The sequence below is a fragment of the Mauremys mutica genome, chromosome 6 (genome assembly GCF_020497125.1).
Source record: "Mauremys mutica isolate MM-2020 ecotype Southern chromosome 6, ASM2049712v1, whole genome shotgun sequence".
Classification (NCBI taxonomy): domain Eukaryota; kingdom Metazoa; phylum Chordata; order Testudines; family Geoemydidae; genus Mauremys; species Mauremys mutica.
Window position 1 is genome coordinate 5,268,391 of NC_059077.1, and position 10,234 is coordinate 5,278,624.

The window sequence follows — 10,234 nt, forward strand, 5'->3', positions numbered from 1 at the left end:
TATTAGCCAAGGGAGGGATGATAAAATCTAATTGGGAATCTGGGTTTTGTAGCCATAGCTCTAAGTACAGGTCTGTTGGATTACAATACCCAGAATCCTTAATTTAAGGATGAGTGGGTCAGTGTTTGAAGTGAAAAACAGAGTAAAAAACAGAGTAAAGTCTCCGAAACATCAGTGCCGACTCTGTGGGTGCTCCGGGGCTGGAGCATCCACAGGGAAAAATTAGTGGTGCTCTGCACCGACTGGCGGCTGTTTGGCTTCTCCGGGGTGCGGGGAGGAGCGGGAACGTGGCGCACTCAGGGGAGGAGGCGGGGCTGGGGTGGTGATTTGGGGAAGGGGTTGGAATGGGGGCAGGGCAGGGGTTGGAGGGGTGCAGTCGGGGCTGGGTCAGGGGCAGAGGGGGGTCGATCACCCACCGGCGGGAGCAGAAGTCGGTGTCTATGCTCCAGAACGATGGAGCATTCCCACTGGGAAGCCCAGTCATACGCAGTGAAGTTTTACTGACACGACTGATGGCCCAAAGCCAATCGCAAAGTCCCGTACGTGACTTTCCACAACAGCAGTGCTTGTGGCACTCGTCCGGCCAGGGAAACAGAAGCAATACTGAACTGGCCAATCACAACTACCCAACGTGGCTAAACTAGCGACTAGTGAGAACTGACTGTTCACAATCAACCCCTAGACTAAAGGAATTTCTAGCGATTCGAAATAAAGAATGAACTGGAGGAAGCTGCTAGCTGCTCGTAGATATTCTGCGGGCAGAAAAAGCCTACATTGATAGGAGCTCTTCACGCATCTCTAGTACAGAAGCCTGTTTTCCTGCAGCTTTGACACAGCCAAGAACGTACTGGGGATGTTTTCGAACCACGATGGCCTCGTGTCAGGGTGATATCGCTCAGCAGAATGCCCACCATGTCCTCACACACGGCAGGGTCCATCTGCTTCCCTCCGGTGGCGCTATTCTGAATTACAACCCTCACCCCCCGGCCCACTTCAACACCGTCATTATAGCCAGTGCAGTTGCTTACTATCATTTTCTTGCAGCCCAGGCTCACGATCGAATTAGCAGCGCTGCGTGGAGGGGATGCGGCAATGGAGTCCCAGGAGGGGCTGCAGGTCAGGATTGAGGTGCACCATCAGGGCTGTGTGGAAGGGACCCAGCTAGGGTGGCCAGATGTCCTGATTTTATAGGGACAGTCCTGATTTTGGGGGCTTTTTCTTATATAGGCACCTATTACTCTCCCCACCCCATCCCGATTTTTTACACTCGCTATCTGATCGCCCTAGACCCAGCTCAGGTTGACTCATGGTGCACAGAGAGTCGTAGAGAACTCAGCAGAGAGCTAAGTCAGAATCGAGGCCTGCCGTCAGAGCCGCATGCCAGGATTATTTCCGGCCATGCTGTCAGTCTTTCAGCTTTTATGATCACCAGTGAGGCCAAAGATAATCATCATCATCTTTACCCTGATGGTGGGAGCAAAGCGGGGGCAGCATTTCATAGGATCAAGCAGACAAGCAGAATTATTCCCTGATCGTAGAGCTCGCAGATAGCAACACTTCTGTGTTACTATCCAAACTCCACCCGCCCTTATGCCTGGGCAGCTCCACTGACGGCAGAATTTGGCCCATGAAGTGTGGACTTTCCCTGTGATTTTCTTCGACTCCCTGAAAGGTTCAGTGGGTGTGAGAGTGAAGGTGCAACGGCACCGACTCAGTATTGCCAGCTCCAAATGTTCAAAAATCACGAGTCAGGCTCACCAAAAATCATGAGATTGGCTTTCAAATCATGAGATGATGTAAAAAGAATAGATTGGGCGTCCTTTTTGATTTGCCTTCTGCTTTTTGAGCCTTTAGGGTGCACTGGGGTCACATTTTGAAGCTTTCCCCACAGCCAGGAAGGCTAGAAACTAATTTTTTCTTTAAGAATGAAGGCTGAAATCATCACATCTCCACTTGACTCCAGGAGCTGGGGCTTTAAGGAAACCAACCATTATCATGAGACTCATGACAAAATCATGAGAGATGGCAACACCGCTGACTTCACTGATCCATTGGCTGAACCAAGGGAATGGAGCTGGTTGATCATGGTGAGTAAAGGCTTGATTTCCAGCTCTGGGATAGCCCAGGCCAAGTGTAGCTCCTGGGGAATCTAAACGACCCGGGCCTGATGGTCTCCCGCATAGCCTGTGACCCAGACCCTAGCATCAACACAGAGAGATGGGCTCCAAATTCCCTTCCTGCCTCACTGCGACCTTCAGGCCTTTGTATAAATGGAACCTGCATCCAAATCAGCTGTAGATCTGGTCTGACAAAACCCCGAGCCATCCTTGGTTCTGGCCCAGCTCTGGCAATGTCCGTTTCTCCAGGATGTGAGCTATAAGGCGAGGTCCATTTTTATGGTTCTCCTTTGGCGGGATGGGCCAGGTCAGGTATGAGGTGGGTGCTTAAATCTCTGTAGACTTTGCGTATTTCATCTATTGATGAGTCTGGCCCTTCTGTTTACAGTCAGCCACAGGCATTCTGCTGATGGCCTGCCCATGCCAATCACCACACCCAGCATCGGCTCTCTGGAGCTAATCCTGAAAACTAACGCCGGCTGTTATTTACTGGGCCCACTGGCTTGTTTCATTATGGAATCTCAGAAATGCACATTACAATGCAGCTCCTTAATGCCTGTTTACCTGAGGATGATGTTTCACACTTAAATTACCCGGGGGAAAAGAATCTAGTGTGTAAACTCCCTAAACTCCCCCAGGATTCATGCCCATGCACGGGCAGCTGGGGATTAGGTGTCCTGAACAGCACATCAGGTTTTCTTTTCTATTGTGTAAGATGTGGGCATGTAGCCGTAATTCCAGCAGAGGTGGATTTAGAGAGGATCCTGGGAGGGGATGGAGCTAAGAGACTGTGAGAAAACAGCAGTTGGCAGGAAGTTCCCAGCTGGCTGAGTTGGGGGAGAGGAGGAGAGACAGTCTCAGTATTCCAAGGGGATGAAGGATGGTGTTGTAGTTAACGCACTCGCCTCGCCTAGAATTCAAGAGGGCTGGGGTCAGCCACCACCTCTCTGCATGAATTGGGGTAAATCACTTCGGGCCAGATCCTCAGCTAACATAAATCACTGCAGCTTCATTGCCATGGGAAAGCCTATCTCCTGACTTCAATGGGATTACGCCAGTTTGCCCCAGGTGAGAATCTGCCTCTTCTATGAAGAAGATCAAAGAGCCTGATTCTCATTGCACACAAGTGTAAACCAGTGGCAACGCCATTGCAGTTAGTATAGGGTAAATCAGCAATCTCTCCCCGCTGCAGTCAGTCGAATGCGTGTGTACCTGGGGAAACTGGCTGGAATAGCCCTGTGTAGACACTCCCCTCCCTCATAAAAGTAATTTTATTCTGGGAAAATTAGGTGCCTCCAAAACAGAGTCGTTCTGGAATAAAGTCATTTTTATTCCAGACTAGCTTGTCTGCCCAGGGAGCGATTCCGGAATAGCTCTTCTGGTCACTTTCCCTGTGGTAGACAAGCCCTTTGATGAGGGTAAATCAGGAGTAACAGAGAACGTCCCCATCCGAGAGAAATTCCAAGTGGGGGCTGGCTACGCTAATTTCACAACACCCTTCCCCAGTTCTGCGTAGCAGGTGATCTCAGGGTGTGGCCATCCCACCCTGTATTCTAGCAAGTCCCTAGTTGGTGGATTGGTCCCTAGAGGACTGTGCCCGCTGGCATCACACATAGGGTCAGCCACTAGGATCAGGTGAACAGAAAGGTGGCCGAGGGCCACCTGTTCCCCCTTTGGGTCCTGTGTTGTACATGGGTCAGCTGGACTTGGGGGAATCTGGGCCAGAGAGTTTAAGGGTTTAAGAGAGTTTGCCCAAAGTCACACTGCTAGTGAGTGTCTCCCTCTCAATCCACTAGGGCAAAGCTGTCCCTTCACGTTCACGTAGACCAGACAGGGTTTCAGGTTCCAAAGATTCACCCAGAATAGCCCATCACAGGAACCTGCTCAACACTCAGTGCATGGGCCCATTATTATACACCATGGGGAACCTGACCATATAGACCTCATCAGGGCTGAGCTGACTCAACTGAACACTGACTGTCTACTGAGGCAGAACCTCAGTCCGGTGTTGAAACAGCTAAGCTAGCCCCCCTTAAGCTAATCTTGCCTTGGGATGCTTGCCTCATTTCCCACTCTTTCTCGCTAAGTCACCTGTCATTTCTTCTTTACTACGTCTACAGATAGAAACGTCTCCTCCTGCATCAGCAGGATAATGGAGATAAAGGGAAATGTGATGCTCACAGCCACTTTCCAAAGCGAGATTTTGCAATGGTGAAATCCTGTGATGCTGAGACCCGGTGACCTCCCCGAAAGGTGTTTGCAACAGGCAGTGATCTAGGCGTACATGTAACGAGTGAGTCATTACAGCTTTGTATGATTCACGCGTTTATCCCTGTGCATCCAGGGATGGGTGAGTCAGTTTGGCTCCAATGAGAAGCCGCTCCAACTGTCAACCATCCTTCATGCCAAACCAAGTCAAACGTCTTAAAAAAGCTGGTAAACTTGGAGTTAAACAAGACAATTAAACTCGTGGGGCTAGCTCCCCCACTGCTAGAAATCAGCATCAGTCCACCTCAGGCAAGGGATTGATAAGGTTTCTCTGGCACTGAAGTCAATGGCATTACAGGGGCTCTGCAGCCTGGGAGGATCTTGTTTTGTAACTAAGTGTGTGGCAATTTTCCAAAAGAGGAAATAACAAGAGATGGATCCGAGTGCAAATGCAGATGCAAATCGAGACCTTGGATCCAGGGTGTTGCTTTGGGTCCTTTGCGAGGAATAACAGCGCAGGCTGTGTCAGTGCCCTGCAGCAGATCACGACATTCTGCAGAAATTGAAGTAAAACAGTAAAACAGCAAAGCTCACTGGGAAATGCTAATAACAAGCCCTCAGTGTGTGAGAGGACGAGATGGTTGCACTACTCCCAGGGGAGGAAGGATGGTTTTCGGGTAAAGCACTACCCTGGGACTCAGGAGATCTGGATTCAGTTCCTGCCTCATGATCGTGGGGAAAGGACATAAGGGCAGATTCTCAGCTGTCATAAGTCACCCCAGCTTCTCCGAATTTCAATGGGGTTATGCCAGTTTATACCCGTTGAAGATCTGGCCCTTAAACGTTCTGTCCTTCACTTCCCCATAAAGGAAGGTCAGGGATATTGTCCTGCCTTGGGAAGGTAAATCCAATCATGTCTGTGAGGTTCTTAGATGCTGTGGAGATGAGCGCCATCGAAACGCCTACAACTTCAATAGAATCGAGACAAGTAAATTCAGTGTGTCATGGGCATTGAAGCAAACAACCAAGCCATTACCCTGCACGTTAGAATAGCCTCCAGAGGTGGGATTAGATGTGTGTCATGGTCAAGACTAAAAAAAAAAGGAGCTAGTCAACCAGAGAAATAGCTACGCAGATTGCTAGTTACGAAAAACAAAGATTAACCCCATTCTACAAAACCGGGCAAAAAAAGAGGTCTCAAATCGTATCTTCATTAGAAGATGTGGCCGAATCTGCTGGGAGGGTCCTACCGAGGGATTCATTGCACCCTCAGCAAAATTTGCAGATGACACTAAACTGGGAGGAGTGGTAGATATGCTGGAGGGTAGGGATAGGATATAGAGGGACCTAGACAAATTAGAGGGTTGGGCCAAAAGAAATCTGATGGGGTTCAACAAGGACCAGTGCAGAGACCTGCACTTAGGACGGACGAATCCCATGCACCACTACAGACTAGGGACCGAGTGGCTAGGCAGAAGTTCTGCAGAAAAGGACCTAGGGGTTACAGTGGATGAGAAGCTGGATATGAGTCAACAGTGTGCTCTTGTTGCCAAGAAGGCTAACGGCATTTTGGGCTGTATAAGTAGGGGGATTGCCAGCAGATCAAGGGATGTGATCATTCCCCTCTATTCGGCATTGGTGAGGCCTCATCTGGAGCACTGTGTCCAGTTTTGGGCCCCACACTACAAGAAGGAGGTGGAAAAATTAGAAAGAGTCCAGCAGAGGGCAACAAAAATTATTAGGGGGCTGGAGCACATGACTTATGAGGAGAGGCTGAGGGAACTGGGATTATTTAGTCTGCAGAAGAGAAGAATCAAGGGGATTTGATAGCTGCTTTCAACTACCTGAAGGAGGGTTCCAAAGAGGATGGATCTAGGCTGTTCTCAGTGGTAGCAGATGACAGAACAAGGAGTAATGGTCTCAAGTTGCAGTGGGGGAGGTTTAGGTTGGATATTAGAAAAAACTTTTTCACTAGGAGGGTGGTGAAGCACTGGAATGGGTTACCTAGGGAAGTTGTGGAATCTCCTTCCTTAGAGGTTTTATAAGGTCAGGCTTGACAAAGCCCTGGCTGGGATGATTTAGTTGGGGATTGGTCCTGCTTTGAGCAGGGGGTTGGACTAGATGACCTCCTGAGGTCCCTTCCAACCCTGAGATTCTATGATTCTATGATTAAAATACAGATGCTTGTAAAGCTAGGGCTGGTGAAAGGTGGCAGACTGAAAGTCCTAGAGATGATATTCCCTGTCGCAGCATGGAGAACAGCTGTGCAAGCTTCCTTCGCGTCTGCTAGTGTTCTTTAACTCTAAGCCGCGGGGACCATTGCTACTGAGTTGGATGGACCATCGCTAGGCGTTAGAATAGAGTGCAGCCAGGGGCGGCTCTAGGCATTTCACCGCCCTAAGCACGGCAGGCAGGCTGTGTTTGGCGGCTTGCCTGAGAAGGGTCCGCTGGTCCCACGGCTTTGGCGGACCTCCCGCAGCTGTGCCTGCGGGAGGTCTGCCGAAGCCGTGGGACCAGCAGACCCTCCGCAGGCATGTCTGCGGGAGGTCCGCCGAAGCCGCGGGACCAGTGGCACCCTGCCTGCTGGCCCCGCAGCGACCGGCAGAGCGCCCCCTGTGGCTTGCCGCCCCAAGCATGCGCTTGGCGTGCTGGGGCCTGGAGCCGCCCCTGAGTGCAGCTTCCATCAAGGCTCAGTCAGTCCGGGGACTCTCTGCTAAGGGCTTTGTCTACATGTGGAAACTTAGGGAAATTAATCTGAATCATCAACCCGTTCCCAAACATCTAAGCCACTGGCAAGGTAATAAAACCACCGAGAACTGCACAAACATTAATTAGTGACTCTGGGGCCCAGTAGGGCTCTTGCGTCTCTAGCTGCAGTGAGTCACTCTCACAACACCCAGTGAGGTAATCAAATGTCACTGTCCCCATTTTACTGATGGGGAAACAGGCCTGGGGAGACGGAAGCGACTTGCTCAAGGTAACAGAGTGCAGCAGATTTGGGATGAGAACTCTGGACTTCCTGCCCCCTCCGCCTGGGCTCATTCCCCCAATCTCGTGTATGTCTAGAGAGTTGAACATGCCCATCTCGAATGTTGACACTAACACTATCCTCTGTTATCAGCCTACCTCTGTAACCCCACCGCCTCACCTCTGCCATAATGTCTGCACCCACCAGCTTAGGGTCCCCAGGAAACCACAGGGGGACATTTCCACTCTCTTGCTTTCCAATATGTAGCAAAGGTGCTCGGGTACTCCAGTGAGCTGGGGGGCTGTGGAAGCACTCAGACAAAGAGCATTACCGCCCACCAGCTGGGCTCTCTTTGGTTCTGTGCCTGCACAATATTGGCACTCAGGCCAGGTCTACACTCAAAAGTTAAGTCGACCCAGCTACGGGTGAGATATCCACCCTGAGTGACATAGTTAAACCGACCTAATAGCTGTTCTCGGGGCTGGCCCTAGACCAAATGGCGCCCCAAGCGAGGAGCGTCTTTGGCGCCTCCCCCTCCACTTGTTAAACGTTAGAATACCTTATTTTTTATTGCATTTGTAGCCCATTTCACGACTTGGATGCACAATTCACATGCCTGATTTATCCCTGTCATATAAGATGATACATTGTACGCTAGGATCTGTAAATCTGTATTTATTCATGCCGTATATAAGCAAATAAAAAAAATAGTTTCCTCCAAGTGCACAGAAACTTTTTAATTTTAAGAATAACTGAAATGTACAAGTCATCAAACACTACGCATTAAGCACGGCAAAAGACGTAACAGTCTTTCTTTTATATTGCTGCGTAGATAGGGGTTCGATAGCTATCTCTGGCGTCTCATTAAATATGTACCTTTACTGACACTCTTCAAGTCTTAAAACAAAAGTACACTTTCACAATTACACAATAAAACAAGGTTCACAATATCGCAGCTGGGCTCTCACCTCATTCTTCTATCTCACTCACTGACTCTCTGGCGACGCCCTGCCCCATGGGTGACTACATTTGAGGAGGTTCGAGGAAAATGTAGTCCTCAGACAATCTGGAAGGTTCCATGAGATTCTACCAAGGTCCAGAACATTCTAGGAGGTTACTGAAAAATGAATCCACATATGGAATACCTGAAACATTTTATTTCAAATATTCTGTTTTCCTTTTTGGCGCCAACGACAAAAACAGCCCCCCACGTCTGCTGCTCGCCAAGGCCGGCACCCCAGGCCTTGGGCCGCCTGCCCCTAAATCCGGCCCTGCTTGTTGTAGACAGCGCTAGGTTGACAGAATTCTTCCACTGGCCTAGCTACTGCCTCTGGGGGTGACGGATTAACTACCCTCCCACGGAGGCAGCTGTACCGCTGTAGCTTCTTACGTGTAGCCATCGTCGTCCTAATAAGGGCATGAGCCTGCACCATGTGAGAGCAAGTCTGAAATAAATGAACGCTAAGATGAAGGGGGTCGCACCGCTGGGACAGCTGAGCAAATGGAGCAGCCATATGCTTGCTGTAAAGCACTCGATGGGCCGTCGACCTTTTGGTTTCACTGAGTTTACGTGTCTAAGTACGGCTTGTAGGAGCTGGCCCAGGGCTTGCAGCTGCCCTTTGAGATCTTGTTGGCTTAAACAGAACAATTTTTATTGCTGGCTGTCACTGTTTACAAATAGCTAGGCTTGGAAAGATTAGATTTTTATAGGCAAATGTCCGTAAATGTTGATTTCACTGGGCACGCACAACCAGACGAAAAAATATTTCCATCGATCATAATCAGAATTTATAGCGAGGCCAAGGCATAAAAATGCTGCATGAGAATTTCTGGTGTGAGTTAAGGGTATTGACTTCGTATATTTTGACATGTGATGTTAACAATTTGTGTTTTAATGGTTCTAAAGCTTTAACGTTTTGATCATCGGCGTTTTTCTCATTAAATAACGAGTGTTTGCACCCCCACTATTTTCTGACCCTGCATAATTTCCCACAACTGTGAAAATTTTAATCGCTACAAATAAAATGAAAAAAGACTCCTAGCCCATAATCTCCCACAGCTGTGAAAACTGAAATGGAAAACAATAGGGGAAAATGCTTAAAAATAAACAACAACATAATCAGTTGAAATGATACAAAAATAAGAACTGCAGTCTGCCGAGCCTACAAAGAGAGGGGGCATCAAAATGAACGAGCAGATTGGAGCAGAGATAAGAAATGAATGAGAAATAGGAGCTGTGATCGATCCCGTGTGGATCGCATGATGGATGGCCAGAAAGCGACAGGGAGAGATGGCGAGAAACAGAGAGGAGAAGGAACTTTGTTCCTTGAAGGCAAGTTCATAAAAAACTCAAGTGCAACACAAGTCTCCGGGCCTGACCCGGAGCCCACTGGAGTCAGTGGAAAGACTCCCATTCACCTCACTGGCATCAGATCGGGGCCTGTACCCATGGCAGGGAATGTGGAAGAAAGAGAAATGATAAACCAGGGGTGGCCAAAAAAACGCTGCATGGCAGAAGCCCCGAGGTCCATCCCCCACAATCTGGTAGGCAGAGAATGGGGGGACTCCGTGAGCTGTATTCTGTCAAAGAGCCACATGCGTCTCGTGAGCTGCGGTTTGGCCACCCCTGTGATAAACGTTCTTGTGGTTGCATTTTCACCCACATGGTTTGACAGCGGTTGAGTCTTTCCTGTGTTCTGGCCTCCTTGTAGTTCCTCTGTCCGGCTGCAATTTACATTCGGAAGCAAGGTCTATTAATGATTGCACTCAAAATCCCCACTTGTTCGGTGGAAAGGTCAATGGTTAATAAAGAATGCTGAGAAATCTTTGTGCCGGGTGTGGCTTTAGGCAGGGTGTGTTTCTGGGCAAGAGGGAAGCAAAGCAGGGGGACATTTTTTTCACAAGCAAAATTGGCCAATTCCATTTCTTAGGCCCTGATCCT